The 19,501-nt window shown below is 34.1% G+C and overlaps 1 long non-coding RNA gene across 1 annotated transcript in view; it reads right to left on the bottom strand.

Annotated features, from left to right (window-relative positions):
- Positions 1-16,963: 16,963 nt before the first annotated feature.
- Positions 16,964-19,501, bottom strand: part of LOC118893377 — a 146,735-nt gene continuing 144,197 nt past the window's right edge. The window contains exon 4 of the long non-coding RNA XR_005019461.1: positions 16,964-17,065. This is a non-coding gene — a long non-coding RNA (uncharacterized LOC118893377). The remainder of the gene's footprint in view (positions 17,066-19,501) is intronic.

The following is a 19,501-nucleotide window of genomic DNA, read 5'->3' as shown; positions in this document are numbered from 1 at the left end:
TTTACTTTGTGGAGGTGTTTGAGTTTTTGTTTTTCTTCAAGTCTGCAAATTTGCACATTTATGTAATGTTGAGTATGCTTTGTGATATTTTGTGGAGATGTAACTGAACAAAATCCTAAGTAGAAAATCAGTTTATGTCATAAGATAGGTGAAACAGTACTCCAGTTATCTAGAACTATGTAAAAACCTATCATACAAATTGGTGAATTAAACGATACTGCATTGCTATGTTTGAAGATTTTGTGTGTCAGAATTTCAACTGTGTGATTGTTCAGTTCCCCCTGGTGTAAACTAGGATTCTAGGTAATGTTCAGCTGGCAGCATCTCTGGTAAGGAATGTCCAAGATGATATGATTCATAAGCCCAGGACCTTTGCAGGATGACCAGAAGGGTGGGCTCAGCTGGGCCTTCCTCTCCTTTCTAACCAGAGCATCCCCTGCCATCTGTCCTTTAGGGTTATCAGACATTTTACCTGTGTACTTAAGACTCCAAGATTCCAAGGCAGAAACTGCTAGTCCTCTTAAATGCTAGCCCCAGGACAGGCAGAGAGTCATACTGCCACACTCTACTGGTCAGAGCAGTCAGTGGCCAGTTTACATTCAAAGGAGAGGAAATAAACTCCACTGCTCAATGGAAAAAAATACCAAAGAACTTGTAGCACTATCAATACCCCACAAACAATGATCTTTCTATAATTTTTAAAATACTTGCAGAATGTCAGAGAGTATACAGAATCTAAATTAGTTTATTGTTATTTCTTTACATGGAACTCTAACATAGACTTAGGAATACTTTTATCTATACACATTTAAATACACTTCATTTGCCTTCAGATTCAGCTTTGAGTACAGCCTGAAAAAAGAAGATTTTTATAATCAAGTTTTCACAATGAAATAATGTCTCAAAAATAAATTAAATTTTCATCAGTATCAATGACTCACAAAGCTCAAACCATAAACTAACACTGTCATTGAATTCCCATTTTCAACACCAAGACTGAAATATCAGTCAGTCTTTTGTAATGATTATTAAATCACATATACACTCAGTTGAGCCAAACTATTTCTCATTTCTCTTGGAATGTAAAATTCATATTATTAATTCTTCTTGGCAAGTTGGTAGTAAAAGCCACTATAATAACTATATCTGTTGTTAGAAATATTTGCATAATTAATTCACCTGGTAAATTATATTTTATGCTTAGGAAGCTGTTATATCAACAGAACATATAATTAACCCTCTTGTAATTTTTGTTAAATTTCAGCTTTATTGAGGTATAATTGACATATAAAATTGAAAGATATTTAAAGAGTACATTGTGGTGATTTGATATATATATTTATAGTGAAAGGATCCCCCCCGCAATCCAGTTAATTGGCACATTCATCACCTGCTAGAATGACAGGAATACACATTTTTTGTCTTATTCTCACCAAAGTGTACTGTTTTATTTTATTTTCAACCATTTTTAATTAAAGCATAGTATAGATTTATACAAATATTACTAGACCACAAACTTATATTTATTCAAACAATAAAAAAATTAATTCTAAAAACATTTTTGAAATTATTTTTCTCCTCCAGGTAGTGGACTCATACTCACATGTTGAAAACTTAAAAGGTCTGTTTCTTGCTATGTTTTCACTTCAGTGGGTCCAATTATTCACCTGTGGATCAGTGCCAATGCCACACCAGGTAAACAATGTTGACTGCTTGATTCATTTCTCATGATACTCAAAGCAAAATGCTGCATTTGGGTTGGAAGCTCATCAATCTTTGAGGTTGAGTGCAGTGAGAATCCTAAGTGCACTCTGTTCTGACAGCATTAAAGATGAGATTTGAAGCTCTCCCACTGCAGCACTACAGCTTACCTGTAGTTGATACTACTGTAAATGACAGCCTCATAGTAATCTAATCAATAATTTAAGTTTTCTCCCCTGGACTGAAACATCAACCAGGGAAGGCATTTCTAAAGTAATACATTTGGTGTTTGGATAAAAGAGTTTTGGCATTTCAGAGCAGTGATTCATCCAAATTGAAATGTTCTATTTGCAAACTCCGCCACATTCATTAATGATTTAAAATCACCTACTGTCTTTCAGCAGTTTTTCCATTGTTTATTTCCACCAAGGTGGGGATAATTCACTTCATTTTTTTCCATTCCAGGTTGTAATTGAACAAATATATTTTATGGCATGTTACAGCATATCATTACTTTGGCACTCTGTAAATTTCTCACCTGAGAGGAGTGTTGAAATTGTGGCTATACAGTTAACCATTCACTATTTTTGTTCAATATTTGTAATTTATCCACTAACATCCATTCATTTATTATTTATACCTCACTACTTCTAAACTTAGTTTCAAGTGAATTATTAATCCAGAATTACAAATTGTAAAGTTCTAATGGAATAAGTAAAATATTAAGTAAAAGCACACATGTAAAATTACAACTTTTCTTTAAAAAATAATGAAAAAAAAGACTACTTTGTAAAAATATTTAGTTTATTTTTCTGATAGAATAGTAGAAACCTTGAGGTAATCACATGTCATGTATTTATGTTTAAACAAAATTTAATGTAATGAAGGTTTTCCTAAGATCATATATATATATATGATCATAAGACTATCAGAAATTTATTTGCATTTATTCAGTTATTGCAATCTGCACCACATGTTTTTCAGGTTATGTTGACTCTCATTTTGTCTAAGACTGAAAATAACAATTTGCCATGTTAACAGAAAATTTATGAACAAGTAAGCACTTTTGGGACAATGGGAGCATCATTTAATCTATTGTGACTTTTATGTGAAAGTAATTAATGTGATGGGAAAAATAAAACTTAATAGTGTCTTTGCCCGTTTGCAAATATATACCAAAGAATGTGTTTACGTTTTAGAAAATTATAATCCTAAATTTTCTCAGAAAAAATTTTTGGTTTATTTTCCACCCAATGGATCAGGTGTTATGTATAAACACATAATACTTAAATTTTAAAATGAATTCATTTTAATCAAAAGCTGGGTTGTTTTAGAAAAGATCAACAAAATGTAAAAGCTTTCAAAATTGAAAGCTTTCAATGGAAAAATAGGGAAGATTGAATTACAAAAGTCAGCAGTTAGAGAGAAAATTACAACCTACTTTACAGAGATTTTAAAAAGATTACAAAGAGATACTAAAAACAACTGTCTACCACAAATTAGACAATTCTTAGAAAACACAAACTACCACAAGTACCTCAAGAAGAAATAGAGCAATTATGAATGCAATAAACACATAGACAACATCATACTTAATGGAGTAAGACTGAATACTTTCCTCCTACCATCTGGAATAAGAGAATTCCCTCTCTTGCCACTCCTATAAACATTGTACTGGAAGTTTAAGCTAGGATAATTAAAGAAAAATGTAATAAAAAGCATCCAGATAAATCCATTTTGCTAGGTATGGGGTAAAGTATTGTTCAGGGAGTTTAGCTGAAGACAGCAAAATCCACTCTAAGTTAAGCATGAAGAAAATTATTAAAGAAAACATATCAAATTACTGGAAGACCTACTGAAATAGGCTGTAAACTGAACTTCCAGGCATAATTCATAATAGAGCCCCAAATAGCTGCCCCAATAAAAAGCTGCAGTCTCCAGTGATCCTAGAAATACATAGCCTCTGCAGCTATATACAAGCAAAATGAAAGTTTTTTTGGAAACAAATTTTCCTCCAAGAGTTTCCAAGGACATTTTTGTCATTTTGCAAACATGTAATATTACATATTACAAATATGTGCTCCATCAAGAAAATAAGGGTATATAAAGGGGAACAAAGATGCAAGAATCAAAGGTTAGTGTGGCAGGTAGACACACAGGAGGTCCCGCATGACCTCAGTCTCATGGTTCTTATGCAATTGTGTGACCTCCTCCAATTGAGTGTGAGTGAGGTATGTGGCTTGCTTCTAAACAATAGAGGATAGTGAGTTCCATATAATTTTCATGTTGAAAATGACATGAAAAAAACATGAAAAAAAAATCCTAAGACTTTCTTTGATTTTTACAATGTTGTGACTTTTAAAGTTACTGGCAAGTTTTGTTCTATCTAATGTTTATCATAATTAGATACAGATTATACATTTTTTTTTGGTCAAGAATACCGTTGCATCCTTTCAAGTGGTACAAAATTTTGAGTTGTCACATTAGTGATGAACTAATTTTTTTTTTAATTTTTATTGGAGTATAGTTGCTTTACAACTTTGTGTTAGTTTCTGCTGTGCGGCAAAGTGAATCAGCTATACGTATACATATATCGCTTCCTTTTTGGATTTCCTTCCCATTTAAGTCACCACAGAGCACTGAGTAGAGTTCCCTGTGCTATACAGTAGGTTCTCATTAGTTATCTGTTTTATATATAGTAGTGTATGTATGTCAATCCCAATCTCCCAATTCATCCCACCCCCCTTTCCCTCCTTGGTGTTCATACGTTTGTTCTCTACATCTGTGTCTCTCTTTATGCTTTGAAAATAAGTTCATCTGTACCATTTTTCTAGATTCCATATATATATATGTGTTAATATACAGTATTTGTTTTTCTCTTTCTGACTTACTTCACTCTGTATGACAGTCTTTAGGTCCATCCACGTCTCTGCAAATGGCACAATTTCGAACTAATTTTGATTGCATGATTTGTTGAAGTCAGCCAAGTTTCTCCACTGGAAAGTAACTGTTTGCCCCTTTGTGATTAGCAAGTGCATTTTGTGGGGAGCTATTCTGATATCATGCAATTTTTCATTTTTCATGGAAATTTTTCCCACGGTTTATGCATCCGTTTATATTTTATGCCAAAATTAATCATTGTGTCATAGTTGCCATATGGCGGTTTTCTAATTCCAACATTTGACTTACATTTATGATTTGTCCTTTTACTGTAAGAAAGAGCCCCCTTTTCTCCCTATTCATGTATTTATTTATTGTATCATTATAAGTACATATAACCGCTCTGAAGGAGCCTTGATTTTTTTTTAGTGGTGAATGTAATTAGAGCCCAAGTTTTCAGTGCTAGTTATGTTCCCAGCTCTCACTTTTTCAGAGGACATAGCTAAAGCACACACACACACACACACACACATTACAGTTGTTTTTTTCTATCTATCTGTTGAAAACCATGAGTTCAACACTAGTACCTCTAATTCCAATTCTAATTCAATACCAGAATCTATAATCTAACTTCCTCCCTTTCATTTCTGTATCCCCTGACTGTGGGGTACTGTAGTGGGATTCTCTAAAGTAATATTTTTTTCCTAAAAACTCTATTAATTTCCATAAGTTTGAGCTTTTTACACTCCTGATGTGGGTTAATCATCTAAACAAAATTTACTTAATTTGAAATTTCTTTGTGATAATCTCTTTGCTCACTTTTGGTATCTAATATCATTCAACTTAATATTTCAGCCAAAACTTACATATTGGTTCCCTGTTACATATATACTTTGGTACTGAAATAGTTAAAAATCATATTTACCCTATACTTTATTCTTTCAAAATAAAACATGGAGGTAGGGCATCTGAAAATTTTTTCAATGTAATAGTTCCATAGTTTCTTACATTCTAAGAATTTAGTCTTAGAATGTAACTCTATAAATACTCTTAACTGCTTTAGTGGAACATCATCAGATTACCAGTAACTGTTTTCACCTTTCCTGTTCTTACTGCATGACATCTTCTTATATAACTCAATGATTTGGATTTAAATTGGATCTGAGTTACAATTTCAGACCTCTCAGCCTAAATTGATAAGGGAAGAAGAGCTAAGAGTTATTTTTTACCTGAATAAAAGGTGTAGGACGCCACCTATATAAACATGCTAAAGAATATGCACTTTACATGCCTAATAGGAAAAAATCCACAGTTGAATATGCTAATTTTGCCCTAAATCAGTAAATGTGGAGGAAAATACCCAAAATAAAAATAGCAATTTTTGAATTCTAGATAATAAGTAATAAAATACCATCAAACAGGAATATTTTATTCAAGTTATCTCTTTTAAAAATAATTTTCCATTTTTCTAATATTTTAAAAATTATTTATTATCACTCTTTGATATTTTATTAACATATGTTTCTTTGTTTTCCAAACTTTCATTCAGAAAATTGCTTTTTACTATATTAATAAAAAGTTGACCTGTGTAAAAGCATCCCTAGAAGAAGCATCTGAGGCAAATCACACTGTAATATTCATACTTTCAAAATGGAAATTGATATAAAATTTTGTTAAAGCCTATATCATAGATTTAAAGTTCAATAAATTATTAATAAAGAATATTTGAGATAGAAGTGGTCTATATATACAAATATATATACACATTTGTATAGTGAACACTGACTTATTCTAATATTTTTATCCTTATCTTCCATTATAAAATCAAAATAAATGTTAAGCAATTCTAATTATTTTGCTGCCTGCATTATTCTTGAGGGATTAGGAAATAAGTATCAGTCAAATATTGTCTTTTGAATAATTGCAGGGTACAAAAAAAATCATAAAAATATCCAAGAGGTAATTTATATGATCTTTGAAAGTATTCATGGAGTGGTATAAATGTGAGGAAAAAAATAATTGAAGGATTTAGAATATGATATGATCTCTAAAGACATTTTGCAATTCTAAGATTTTCTAATTCTCTAATTACAGACTTCGAAGTGGTGAATATATTTTAAATTTAAGCCATTTATTACTATTATATAGTTCAAAGTCATAAATGAATTTACAATGTCAGTTCATTTTGTTTTGTAAGTGGTATATACTGTTTTATTTCCCATAATTAATTTTCCAAATCAGAATCTACCCTGCATTTTTAGAAGACTGCTGTGGTATCTTCTTCTTTGTAAATTAGATTCCTATTAACCAGATTCAGAGAGTATGGTACAAAAAAAACATAATTAAAATGATAAATAGGGTTGTTTAAATCACTGTTAATGATCAATACATCATGGACTTCAAATAAAAGTCTGGACACTAGTATTGGCATATGTACTTGACTAGCAGGCCTCGGTGAGGGTCCTGAAAACCTGCTTAGTAGATCCTACTTATAAACACGGCATTCTAAAAAGGAGGCCAAATTATAAGCAGAATTTTATTTGGACAGAGTGGAGTAAGAATGAAGGGAATTGGCTGGTCATTTAAAGGTGGTTAACATAGCCAGCAATCAGCTAGTATCCCAGAAATGAGGCAGTATCTTTCCCAGGATGAGGTTCCCACATCTCACTCCTCTCATGCCAAAGGGTAGGTAATATAACACCACCTCAACCCACCTTTGGAAAATATCTGGTGCCCTATTCTGGTACATAACATATATAGTAGCCTGACCAAGGTCATTTTGTAATGATACCATTTTCCAGCTAACTTTCTTCTTCAGAATTTCACAAAATGAAATTTGCAATGTGCTTGAGATGAAGAAAAATTAAAGATTACTGTATATTAGAGAAGCTATATAAATGCAATCCTAAATTACAGAAGTTTTACATAGACATGTTACTTTTTAGCTCATATAATTCTTCCATGCATGTATTCTTGGTTAGTGAGTCTTTTTTCCACATGGTGATTCAGGTTCCCAGGCTCCTTCTATTTCGTTTTTTTTTTTAACATCTTTATTGGAGTATAATTGCTTTACAATGTTGTGTTAGTTTCTGCTGTATAACAAAGTGAATCAGCTATATTTATACATATATCCCCATATGCCCTTCCTCTTGCGTCTCCCTCCCACCCTCCTTATCCCACCCCTCTAAGTGGTCACAAAGCATCGAGCTGATCTCCCTGTGCTATGCAGCTGTTTCCCACTAGATATCTATTTTATATTTGGTAGTCACTGGGTCCATAGCACCCAGCTAATTGTAACTGAAAGTGATGGTGCAGATGCCCTTCTTCAATAAACTCTTGTCTAAGAGTGTCATACAGTTCCATTCAGAGTGGAAAGAAACAAGTCACTTGGCTGTACCTAGGTTTAATGAGGCCTAAGAAATATAGGCCCTGGTGGGCAGCTGATTCCCATCAACAACTACACACTATGGAAGGAAAATCATAAATTTTTGTTGGATAACCAGCTATGTCTGCAACCTGTTGATTATCAATTCCATCTTATATAGCTGAGAACTGTGACTCAAAGGTTAATTTTTTTTCCAATATTACACAGCTAGTATATGGTAGAGTTACGATTGAAAATTTCATCTCTCTTTTCACTCCACCACCCTCAAAATGCTTGTGTTTTATTTCATTTGCCCTTTATTATTAGGTCACATAAATATAAACATGTACTAAGAAAAATATTGGCAACATTTATAAACTACTGCTCATAAAGTTTTTAAATGCTCTTTTTCATATACCAAATTCTTCAAAGAACAGAATATGAAGCAGAGGGCTTTGTACTTGCACATTACTCAGAACTGCAGAGAGAAGAGGATTATGTCACCTTACCTAAGGATGGGGCCTGGTTGCTGGGAGAACCACCCACGTGATTAGAGGGTTGGCACTTTCGGTCCCATTCCCCTGACCTCCTGCGAGAGGAGAGGGAGTGGAGGTTTCATCGATCACCAGTGGCTAATGGTTTAATGTCATGTCTGTGTAATGAAACTTCCATAAAAATCCAAAGGGACAAGTTTGGAGAGCTTCCTAGTTGATGAATAAGTGGAGATTTGGGAGAGCAGTGAGTTAGAAGAGGATTTGGAGGCTCCTTGCCTTCTCCTCATGCCCTGCCTTGAGCTTCTCTTCCATCTGGCTGTTCCTGAATTATATCCTTTTACAATAAACCAGTGATCTAGTAAGTAAAAGGTTTCTCTCAGTTCTCTGAGCCCCCCAAGCAAAATGAACAAAGGATGGGTCTTTAGAACCTTCAGTCTGTAATTGGTTGGGCAGAAGCACAGGTAACCATCTGGATCAGAATTGGCATCTGATGTGTGTGTGTGAGGGGCCATTCTTTGTGGGACTGAGCCCTTAACCTGTGGGATCTGACACTGTCCGGATAGTTAGTGTCAGAACTGAGTTGAATCATAGGACACTCGGCTGGTGTCAGAGAATTGCTTGGTGGTATGGAGACTTCTGACTCCTCTCCCTTCATCAGAATTGGAATTGGAAGTTGAATAATTTCAATGAAAAATACATAGTATTTTTCAAATCTAGTTCCTATATAATTACTCCCTTTAAATATACTATTTTTAAGCTGGTGAACTAAACTCAACCCTAGGCTCATTAAAGCTCAAGTAAGTCTTATTTCTAGGATTAGAATATTGTATTCAAGGATCCACAAAGAATATTTGAAGTTTCCATATATTTTCAAATATATATATAATGGATAACATATATAATAACTTACAAAGTTTATGTACTAGACAAAATTGTACCGTTTATTCTATTTAAAATAGCCTATTACGGTATAAGATACAGAGTTTAAAATAAAATTGCTGTCACTGAGCTATTTGTTCCGTAGCAGATGTCAATAAAAAGCTTTCTATTACATGTTAAATAAAGCCTTAGTGAAGGTCGAATTTAGAATAAAGTAGAGATGACCTATTATAATTCATAATAGACAGTGACAGCAACCCTTCTTATGTTCAATGTCAAACTCTCCCTGAAGAAAAATTTTAAGGAGTTACTGGAGAAGCAGGTATGCCTCATTTACAGGGGCTATTTTCTTCTCTTTAATTTCAAGTAGAGTGAAATATTGTTAGAGCCTACAGACAAGTTCAAGTGGAAATTTTACCTTTGTTAGAGTTGTTTGTGTAGCTGAAATGTCCACAGGCTCAATCTCTTCAGTTCATCCGTGGCCAGGTAGGTGTATGTAAACAATTAACCTCCAGATACAAAAACCAAGATGACAACTGCATGAGAACAACAAAATAGTCCTCTGGCTGGTGTCTCTACATAATATTTCATGGTGTCCTTTCTTTGCTTTACTGAGTCCCCATGTGTCCCAATGCACAACCCACGGTGCTTCCTGAGAAGGCTCACTGCCCATGTGCTAATGCACTGAGAACCCCCAAATTCGGGTGAACAAACTGTTAAAAACTCAAGGTTGCCATGATAAGTATGATTCTGTGTAGAATGAATAAAAGAGCCTTTCAACAATTTGTTATGTGTCTTTTTAACTGGGGTAGCTGGCATTGTTGCGGCTGCATCCCCCTCAAACTCAAGTCTATGTACCACAAAGCCACTTACTGCAGACACGTGTGGCTCTCTGATGGCTTTATTTCTGGGCATGTGCATGGGCACCGCCCGCTCCAGGCAAGCTTGGAGGACCATAGAATTAATGACCTGAGTCATGTAGGAACCATCAATCCATGGCGGAGAGAGAGTTGTCTCCCTTGCCCCCAAGAGGGTAACTCTGAGGTGTGTGCTACATCTCTGTGAGCTTGGAAGCATGAAAAGCCTCACTCACTGACAGCAATAAGATGTTAATAAGGCACATTTTATTGGCTTTCTTCCTATCTTATCTCATTTTCCACTCTCATCTATTGCTTCCTGATTCTTCTCAAATAAATTATTTGTACACCAATTATTATCTTAGCATCTACTTCCGAAGGAAACCAAACTAAGAATCAAGGCGGTCCCATAAATCCTTCTTAAACGGTTCCACTGTTTTCCACTTGCGCTATTTGTCCTCAGGCTAATCCAAACCTTACCTGTAAGTTACATATTGTGTGTCATTTATATGTACCTTTCCTCATTATGTCCAAAATATGCCTTCTCCTCTGGCATTTAGAACAGATTGTTTAATTCTTGTGTTCAGCATCAGAGGACCTAATTGAATTTCGCTGCAGAGATATATTATAAAAAAGAGGTATCTTTAAAATTTGGGATCCCATTTAGTGTGGTGAAATGTTCACACTTTCAGAATATGTATGAAATAAGGCAGACCGAGGGAACAAAATGTTAGAGCACGCTTCTCATATTCAGTTCATATAATCCTTGAGGGACCATGACAGGTTGAACCCCTTACTTTATCTCCCTCCCCTTCCCTGTTTTACTCTTTCCAGTGGAAAAAAGAACTGACTATCTGATTTGATCAAGAAGCTAAAATTGGAAGATGTTTTCTTAATAGTTTCTTTAACAGACAGTAGGGGGAGCTTTTAGCTTGTATAGAGCAGAACAGTATTTGTAATTTATTATTTGGTAGAGAAAATCAGAGAAATGAAGCATTATGGTTCTTTCAAAATATGTTTCAGAAGAATTAAGTTGTCTCTGATGCCATTTTCATGGATGACGTGGTATCTTTAACTTGTTACACAGTTAAACAACATACTAGAAAAAGAAATATTGCTTCTTGCTGACTTTACTGAAGTGATCTGGTCTCTATTGGGTTACTAAATGTGGTTTATCTTGGAACAGTATGAGAATATTCTAGGGCTCTTGGAATTATGTTACAGTTGTCAGCTTCTCATTTCCTAAGGAAATGGATCTTTGGCAAACAGTAGTGAAGAAAGTAGACAACAACCAAACATATAATTCCAAAAATAAATAAATAGAAAGAAAGGGTGAATTATCCTGATCTTCAAAGCACAAGGACTATGGTACTATGCATACGTGTTTTTGTGTACATCCTGAATGCAAAAACCTTCTGAAGAGTCAATTAACCGTAAGTGAAAAGACTTGAATTCTATATCAAATTTACCTCATTTCTAAGACACTTCAATGTAGAATGAGAATATATATTGTTTTTCCTTTCCAGTTAAATAATTTATTATTTCATTAACTATCTAGATTTGAAGTTTTATATGAACACAGGTCCCTGAAATCACACTTAATGACCTGATAGTATAAAAATGCAGGCTGAAGAGGGGAAAAAAAATGGCTATAGGGGAATTGTTTTCTTACAGGAAGCCACATTCTCTCAACTATTTTTGTGATATGAATTGCATGATCTTTGTTTAGAGTCCCTCTGACACAGCATTCCTGCCTGTCACTATTTATTGAGCAGAGTGGCATAGTGAAAGTAGCACCGCTTTGCAATAATAAAACCTAGGCTCACAAGGGAAGGATATTAATATTTATTGAATATATACTGTGTCTCAGACTTTTTATTAGGTATGTTGCATTTATTATCCAGTTTAATTTGACCCTCAGAACAACATTATGATGTATCATAAATTGTGGATACAAGTATACATTAGAAATAGAATCTCTGGGTTAGAATAAAAACTCTACCACTTCTAGGCTGTGTAATCTTGGGAAAATCACTTAACTTCTCTGTGCTTCAGTTGTAAAACTACAAAAAGAAAAAAATGAAGATGATAATGGTAGTAACTACATTATAGAGTTATTATGGGGATTAGATATGTTCTTATAACTAAAGTGCTTATTTTACTACCTAGAAAATATTGAGATCTAAATAGCGTGGGGTGTTTAGTCCACACCTTTGAAATAAAAAGACTATTAGAAGGTTTATGGCAACTGTGTAGGATATTTTTCTAATGCGCAAATCATGCATTAGTTAGGATTTGCATCTGGATTTGTTTAAACAGGTATCCTGGCTCTTATACTGTAAAATCATGAGGCACTAAACTACCCACCATCCTAGATAAAAAGAGGCAAAAGGAGAATTAGAGCTCAGTGCCTGTGACACAGAAGACATTCAATGCATATCTGCATGGAAGATGAATGAATGTGTAAATTAATAATGTGTCTGACTTCTGGGTCTTTCCATTCTATCAGCTTGCTTCTAGCTCAGCCAGTATGCATATCAATTGAAGGAAAGCCCTGGATGTCCTTTGACAAGTCAGATGAGTGTTATCATCTGTCCTGTCAACTACAACCCCATTACAGTTCTCACATGATAAATGAGGTGGATTATGGAAGAAGTACTTTAAAAACCTTAGAACACCATTTAGGAGCACGCTCTTATCTGGCAGGTGATAGAGTACATATTAAAAAACTAACCTGGATTTGAATCTTGCTAGGTTTGCAACTTTATAATTACTTAATCTTTCTAAACTTTAGCTATCTCAAGGGTAAATGAGTGTAATAGTTCCCAACGCATAATGAGAAGTAAATGTGGCAGTACTACATGTAAAGTACTTAGCTTAATCCTTATTTTAGTGCTTTTCAACACAGGAGGTATTTGGTATCAGCCAGTTATTACTATGATGGTATGATTGTTGTACTCATTGTTATTTTAGCAAGACACACGTATAGGCAGCATTCTTTTCAGGTAAGTAGCAAATACCAGACATACACGCTACAATGCCCCTATTCTATGACCACGACTGCTGTTGCTCCTTTGCTATGATCTTTCTCTTCCTGCTGCACGAGGCAACTGCTACTGACTGGAATGGTAAATGGGATGTAAGTTATTTGCTGTCTTTTTCTCTAAAGATTATTTTCATAAACTACACTGTACACGGACAATGAAGATAATAACTCAAAGGCAGGTTTTGTGCAAAGAGTAATGGCAACAAGATGGTGGAAGAGTAAGTCTTAGACTTCGTTTTCTCACAGAAGCAGTGATTTAACAATACACGGACCAAAAGAGCTTTAGGAGAAATTCAGATCCCTGTCAAGAGGTTGTAGCACCCCAGCTGAGCACGAAACTGACCGTGAATAGTCACATTTAAAGAGGTAAGGGGAATAGTTTCACTTTACCTACATTAGTTCAGTCCCTACCCCAAACTGGCTCAACTCAGTGCTAAGAGAAATCACCACTGACTGTGACTTTTCCCTTGAGGGAAAAGCGTATGGAGAGTGACTCCAGTCTCCTGGGGCTGCCTAAAAAACCGATTTTTGTTTAGCCTCACCTAGAGTGCTGACAGAACGGGCATAGTTTGGGTGCCTGGCCAGCTAAGAACAAAGGAAAGCAGAGCGCAGCTTGCTGCAGCTGGCACAGCTGTGTGAGACTGGGAGACGGCACAGACCCTGAGGCTGATCTCTCTCTCAAATTGGAGGAAAAGAAATAGAGCCTCCTCCAATATCCAAGCCTCTGGTAAAACAGTCAGTAACCAGAGAGTGCAAGTGATTACAGGCTCTTGGAAAAAAAAAACTATGTCTGATTAGTAATAAAAATGCACAAGTCCATAGAAGAGGTTTGAGAAGCCCCCAGAAACTCCAGCTGGGCTGATTGGTGAAGGTCATTCCCTCACGAAGCCATTCTGTAAAGACTAGGAGAGTTGTGTCTTCAAATACACAGCTACTGATGTAAATCTACAAGGAATACAAAGAATTAGGGCAACAACATGACTCATTAAAATACTCAAAATAAATCTCCAGTGATCAACCCTAAGAAAATGGAGATCTATAGATTATATTTTAAAAATTCAAGAGATCGCAGATAGACAACTAAAAATCAGAAAACAATACATGAACAGAATGAGATCAACAGAAGAAATAGATACTATTAAAAAAAAAGACCTAAACAGAAATTTTAGATCTGAAGAATACAATAATTGAACTGAAAAATTCACTACAGGAGTTCAACACCAGACATAAGCAAGCAGAAGAAAGAATGAGAGAATACAAAGACAGGTCATTAGTTATCCACTCAGAGGAGAAAAAAAAAAAAAAAAAATGAAAGAGAATCAAGAAATCCTAAGGGTTTTATGGGACTAAGAACATCTTAAATAAAGAGCAACAATAAAACTCTCTGGTAAAGGCAAACATATAGACAAATACAGACTATCATAATACTGTAGTGGTGGTTTTAATTGTACTATAAATGTTAAAACACAAAAGCATTAAAAATAATTATAATGACAAAAATGTTAATCAATATACAATATAAAAATATATAAATTTGGTATTAATAATATAAAACGTGTGTAAGGAAGAGAAGTAAAAAGGTAGAATTTTGTATTTGATTGAAGTTGTAGTCAGCTTAAAACAGACTTTATAACTCTAAGAGGTTTTATGTAAGCCTCATGGTAAACACATACACACACACAGAATTGTTAAAACTAATAAACAAATTCAGCAAAGTTACAGGGTGCTAAAAATTGAAATCCAAAGTCAGTTGTGTCTCTATAGACTAACAACAAACTATCCAAAAAAGAATTAACAAAACAGTCCCATTTACAATAGCATAAAATAAATATAATACTTTGAATAAAATGAATATAATATAAAATAATAGAATAGAATAGAATAGAATACTTTGAAATAAACAACCTAGGAGTTGAAAGATGTACAATGAAAACTACAAGAAATTAAAGGAGACATAAATAGATGGAAAGACACCCCAATACTAAAATTAATATGGAACCACAAAGGGCCCTGAATGTTGAAAACAACTTTGAGAAAGAAGAACAAAGATGGAAACTCCTGACATTACCTGATTTTCAAAAATATTATAAATCTACAGCAATCAAAACAGTATGGCACCGGCATAGATCCAGACATAGACCAGTGGAGCAAAATAGAAAGCCAACAAATAAACCCATACTTAAATGTCAAATGATAGTCAACAAGTATGTCAAGTGTGCACAATGAGGAAACAATAGTCTCTTCAGCAAATGGTTATGGGAAACCATAACTGGATAGGCGTATCAAAAAAAAAAAAAATAGAATTGGTCCTTTACCTTACATCAGACACAAAATCAAGTCAAAATGGATTAAAGACTTATGTGTAAGATGTAAAACTCTAACACTTCTAGAAGAAAACATAGGTGAAAATCTTGATAATATTTGTCGTGGCAATAATTTCTTGGCTATGACACCATAAGCATGGATAGCAAAAGAAAAAAATAGACAAATGGGACTACATTAAACTAAAAATTTCTGCATAGCAAAGGAAATAACCAACAAAATGCAAAGGCAACCTATAATATGGGAAAAATATTTTCAAACCATATATCTGACAAAGGGTTAATATATGAAATACTCAAGGAATTCCTACAACAGAATAGTAAAAAAAAAATAAAATAAAATAACTTAATTACAAAGTGGGCAAAAAATTTGAAAAGACATTTCTCTAAGAAGCTTACACATAGCCAATAGGTATATAAAAATATTTCAACCTCACAAATCATTAGAAAAATGAAAATAAAAACCACAATGAAGAATTACCTCACACCTACTAGAGTGGCTATTATTATCATTACTTTTAAAAGTGATAAGTGTTGGTAAGGATGTGGAGATATTGGAACCCTTGTACAATGTTGTTGAGAATACAAAATAGGTGTAACTGTTATGGAAAACAGTATGGAAGTTCCTCAAAAAATTGAAAATTAAAATACCATTTGACCCAGCAATATCATTTCTGGGTATATACCCAAAACCTCTGAATCAGAATCTCAAAAAGGTATCAATATCCTGAACTGATGTTCAGAAAGGTAAGTAACACATGCAAGGTCACACAGCAATTAAATATTGGAACAAGTGATTTGAGCCTCATAACCAGTAAATCACAAAACGAGTCTTCCTATAACCTGAGAATTCCCAGGAGATGAAGAAAGCCATGTTTACTCACTAAGACTTGAAAACCCAGCTCAAATCTGATTTCCTTGTCTGTGGCCTTGTCTACATGGTTCAGTTTTTCACTCTGCTTTCAACATTTCTCATTTTAATAATCATTTAATTACTATTTTAATAACTATTATGGAGCACCTTAAGTCACAATCTAGTGAAGAGGTAAGATTCACATTATAATAACTATAATACAGGGAAATGCCATAAATTCATTCGGCTAAGATAAAAAATTCTAAAAGAATTCAGAGGCAGGAAAGGTCATTTCAACTTGTCTGATCAGAAATAGCTTTATATGTGAAATGATATCGAAGCTGAGCTCAGATGTTGTCTAAGGCAGGAAAGAAAGAAGGATTATGAAACAATGGGGTGTACTTAGTTTTACTAGAATACTTAGATTCATACTGGGGAGACTGGGGAGTTGTGGGAAATAAAAGTATATAAACAGGTTAAGGATAGACTGGACACAGTTTTGAATTCCAGGCTTTGATTTTAGATTTTGTAGTTGTAGTTGATATTGTGCTGAGCAGTTCAGACTCACCAATAGGAATGAGAATTAAGTTTCCATCTGCTGGAGGTGCTGGTGGCAGACAGCATCCATCAAGCTCCTTCCCAGGGGCAGTCCAGTGACTGGTGGATTTGGCTGTAAAGATTTGGACACTTTACCACAATTCAGGATAAAGCTGATGAGTTAAGTCAGCTGCTGTGAATGCATCACAACATAACTTACTCTGCCCAGTCCTGCTGACTTCCCTTCTCCTGCAGGTGTTTATTTGGGAGCACTCCCTAATAAACCTAATGCATGCTAATCCACATCTCAGAGTCAGCTTTCTTGGGGACCTGATTTTCCACAGTTGCAGTCAATTGAAATCCAGGAGATTATAGAATATTTGATGCCCAAAAAATACATTAGAGAGTTTAGTATAATACAATTGTTCATCATCCTAGATGGCTAATTGAGTTCAAGCTTTTGCTCTGCTCTTTTCCAAAGCACGAATAAAACTATATTAAGTAAAGAATCTTATAACAGCAAAAAAGAATGAGAGAAAACCTTCAGTGAAAAAAAGACATTTGTACCAACTGCTGCAAACCACAAAGTATATGAGAACCAGTACTGATGAAAAGAAAAGCAATAAAGAGAGGTATTAAAAATAAAACAGAAAGGAACTACAGTAGGAGAGAAGGAAAAGGGATGCTAAAACAGGAGGTGTGAGTGAAATTCTCCCTCAAATTCAATGCATATTTTAAAAGTAAAATGATAAAAGGATTAAAATAATAATTTCATTGATTGAGAGGAGGAAAAGAGATGAAGTTGAATATCTGTGAACTAAATCACCATCCTTCTTAGAAGAGCATTAAGAGATAAGATGTTAAGTTGATAAATTAGAACAGATTATTTAAGCAATTTAAGTAAAGTGTGTAATTTCCACATAAGGAGGTATGTCCGAATAAATACAGCTAAGTTTGAGAAGTTGAACTGGGAACAGGATATGGAAAAAATAGTAATCTCTCTTTTATTGTAAGCACCTCTGTAATATTCTAATTTGTACATGCATATTCTTTATTTTTAATATACACATACAAAATACACATTTATTCATAGACACACATGCACACATCAAAATACACTTAATATAAACATTTTCCTATGATAGTGCATAATTTTGAAATGTGGTGATGAACATCTACAAGCATATATTTTTCTGTATAGACTCCTAACAGTGGAATTATAGAACCTAAAGGAAAAATACATGTATGAATATGTATAAAGACCTCTTAGGGCTTTTTATGGAGATAATAGACGAGGATATAGCTGTAGGTTATTGGTAGTGTTCCAGTACTCGGGCTGGATGGTAGATTTATGTCTCCTTAAAAAGTAAACAAGAAAGCAAAGAAAAAAACTTTTATTGCTGGAATGGAGGTAGGGAAAGAGAAAGAGTTCTCTCAGTTTCCCTAGAACTTTCATTTCCATAGCCCTAAAAATAGTTTTAGTAAACATACAAGCTTTACTTAAAAATCTTTAGTGTTCCCTTTTTTCTTGTCACAAGACATTGCTGCTTGAATTTTATTAACATTAAATTATTTAGCTTCTTCTACATGTTCTACATAATCTAGAATTAGGAAAGAAAACTAAAAGCAGTGAACTGGGGACTAAACTACTTCTAGACATTTGTGACAACTTTTCAGAATACTTTGCTAGTGTATTGGCTCTCTCGTAGCTCTTCTTTTCTTTTTTTTTTTCTTTTCTTTTCTTCTCTTTTCTTTTTTCTTTTTCTTTCTTTTTTTCTTTTCTGTTCCGTCTTTACTCTTTTTCCTTCTTATTTTCTGTCCTAAATCCTTTTTTTCATCTCCTTCTTCTGTTCTGACTTTCTTTTTTACAGTTTTGCTTTTGCCTCTTTTCCTTGTGTATCAGTTCTACTTTCAGGTGCAAGTAACAGATATGTGGATCAAATGTGCTTATTCTCCCACATAACTGCAAGTCTAGAGCCTTATATTATTATTTTATCATGTATCTGCATTCCAATGATAATATTTAAAACAAGGGACTTATTATTCCAATAGCGACAATTAATCCAATAGAGATGAGTGGGGAAAAGATGCAAATTGATGAAAAATTACAATATCACTGAAAGTTCAGCCAACTAATTACGATGGCAATGGGAATGGAGAGTATCATTACCAATTTTCAAGACTGAGTGACTGAGACAACAGGAGCAGGACAAGAAGAAATAGTGTTCAGTAAGAACGACAAGTTTGAAGGATCAGGGTAAACATTTTTTGGTTTACATGTATGTAGAACAGATGCTAAAATATGATCAGCAGATCACTGGAAATGTAAGAAAAAAGTATGAGAAAGAGTTAAACTGTAGATTTTGTAATGTTACTTTAAAGAGAAAAGATCTTAAAATATTAATTATTGTACTTTCTTTACACCCTGTCCCTTCTCTTTTCATTTGAAGGGAATGAAGTAACTTAAAAATGCCTAGAGTTGTTGTAGCAGAAGTGCAGAGGAAAAGGCACAACTACTACTATATAAAAAAATTGTGACCAGGATCCTGATGTCCAGATAGTACAGAGA

This window comes from Balaenoptera musculus, chromosome 3 (assembly GCF_009873245.2).
Source record: "Balaenoptera musculus isolate JJ_BM4_2016_0621 chromosome 3, mBalMus1.pri.v3, whole genome shotgun sequence".
In the NCBI taxonomy this organism is placed as follows: domain Eukaryota; kingdom Metazoa; phylum Chordata; class Mammalia; order Artiodactyla; family Balaenopteridae; genus Balaenoptera; species Balaenoptera musculus.
This window is presented reverse-complemented; position numbering and strand designations above follow the sequence as displayed.